We start from the raw sequence: 2,496 nt of genomic DNA, 5'->3' as shown, positions 1-2,496 counted from the left end.
TGCATGTAACTTTGTTGTTCTTTTGGGGATTTCAGTCATGCCTTTGGCCTTGAATGGAGGTGGCAGATGGATCTGTGGGCATCCATGCAGTGCTTTGATCTTCCTTAAAGAGCTTGATGTCCACTGTACAACATAACTGCTTTCAGGGTGTGCATGCTGTGGTGTGTGGGTAACAGAGGGGACTTGTGTGAAGATAAAAAAAAACCCAAACCCAAACACTAGGTATTCTATAGAAACATCACTGAAAGAGGTTGTGTTTGTTTCCTGCTGCTTTGCTTTCAGATGCAGATTAGTCTCTTGCTTCAGCTAAATCCACGGAACAGGTTGAGGCTGAGGGGTACAAAGGTTGCTGGCAAAGCAGAGGTGAGAGGGGCTGGTGTTGGTTCTGGGGCTGGGGAGTCCTCACAGCTGCAGCCAAGGAGGCTCCTGTGGTCTGTCACAGGGTAGCAGAGCTGCTGCAGCCCTCAGATAGACGGGAGCTTGGGGAGATGTTGTATGAGCCAGTTTTCATCAGTAAAGGAGGAGATGCAGATAAAAGGCAGATGTGTGCAGGCTGCCTCTTGATGGCTTATTTGGCTGTAATTCAGGTTATGACAAAAACCAGTCATCAGAAAAAAGCCAATTATGGGATTTTTTTTCAATATTAAATCTTTATTATATACAAAAATATTTGTTGGGAGTTAACAGACTCTCATCATTTGTACAGTAACATTTTTATGTTTGGCTGTGTTACTTGTGAAAATATTAGCTGTGAAAAAGACGGGGGGGTTAGAAAATAAATCCCAATTTAAAAATGCCCTATGCAGTAGCTGTCTCTGGCACATGAGATCAGAATGCAAACGCGTGCCCATGGCCTGCTCCACACTGTGGACTCAAAACACACCTGGGTGCTACATCAGTGTCAGGTTTACATTAGAAAGTTTAGCTAATAGCTAAGGGTTTATTTTCTGTAGGATGTTTTCTATCCAGCAAAGCAGTTTTTAAAGTTTAACAAGCGTCTAATCCAGTTTAATGTGCTGCAGAAAGAGAACACAACACAAGAGCTTCCACCAGGCAAAGCCAGGTGGGAGAAGAGGCGTGGTAAGGAAAAGCTTGGTGACAGACTGCTAATAGCCATGGAAATCCAAGCACTTCACTGGGATTTTACAGCTCTTGGCCCAGTATGGAGCAGGAGAGATGTCCTTGTACCACAGGGCACAAATGTGACGCACAGGCAAGCTGTGGCGTGGCAGAAGGGAGGGGAAGGAATGCCAACTGGCATTTTCAAAGGGGGAAGAGTACATTTCAGCAGTTATTTCCATCTGTAGGTGTGCACAGAACCTAAACCACAGCAGTCAGCCCAAACAATCCATTTTTTTGCAGGCAGCAATGCAACTGTGCACCTCTGCACCCCCGCCCACCCCAGCACTGCATGAAGCATTTTGCTCTATGCTCAGTATCATATAAGAGGTCAAATAATGGAGAAGTAATTTGGGTTTCTGGAAGTAATTTTACTGTATTCCAAGTAAATGTTGGCTACTTATGGAGTAAAAATTGGATAAGTATGAGGTCAAAGCTGGACAAGCTCATGATACTACAAGGACAAGGCTAAATGGGAGGATGTGTTGCCAAGACACCGTTAGCCTGGCATGTCTGTCAGTAACCATAGCCAACCACTGCCCTAGGAGCAGTGGGATCTCCATACCAAGTAGCATGATAAAAGGGTTCAGAGACCAAAATTCACCTATGCTTTAAGTGTAATTTATTCTGTAAAATAAGAACATTGCTGCAAACGTGCTGGGAAAAAAAAAAAACACATGTGGATGTGAAACTGCTGAACAGCCTTCACTGAGCTGGAGTTTGTTTCTAAGCCCCTACAGGTAAATTCCAGCTGTGGCACCAACTGCAAATGAGTTGAGAGGTCAGCAGCTTAGAATGTGATAGTCTGAGGAGAAGCACCCCACCATGGAGGATTAAGGTTAATTTGCAGATGCTCCCTGAAGTACTGGTGGTACTTACCCCTACATTTTATGTACGTATGTTTTTGTGCACGTGCATATAAACACAGCTGCAACGTTAGGAAACCAAAGCTGCCTCTGAAAATTGGTTTAGCTGTGCTTTCACTCTACTTAAGAATTAACAGTAAGTTAAGTAATAACTTACTTAATAGAGTAAGTTACTTAGCAATAAGTTATACCAGTCTTACATATCAGTGTTCGTTTTGACTATTTCCTCTACAAGACACACATTGAGAATCCCAGACTGTTCCCAGCAGTGAGCTGTTAAATACACAGAAAAGCAAGAAGACTAGGCCTGTAAGAGAAACCTAGGAAGAAAATCGGTGACTGTCAGCTGGAGGGGTATTTAAGGCAAGAGGCTGAGCAAGCTACCAGCCCCTCGCTCTAACAACCACTACCTCAGCATCAACGACTGCCTCAGCACAGGCGGTATCGTAAGTTTGGCAATAACAGTAACTGCACTACCTCTTGGGAATCTGGGTGAGGCAAGAAACCCTGC

This window comes from Pezoporus occidentalis, unplaced genomic scaffold (assembly GCF_034315485.1).
Source record: "Pezoporus occidentalis ecotype Australia unplaced genomic scaffold, CSIRO_AGI_Poc_V1 ctg243, whole genome shotgun sequence".
In the NCBI taxonomy this organism is placed as follows: Eukaryota; Metazoa; Chordata; class Aves; order Psittaciformes; family Psittacidae; genus Pezoporus; species Pezoporus occidentalis.
This window is presented reverse-complemented; position numbering follows the sequence as displayed.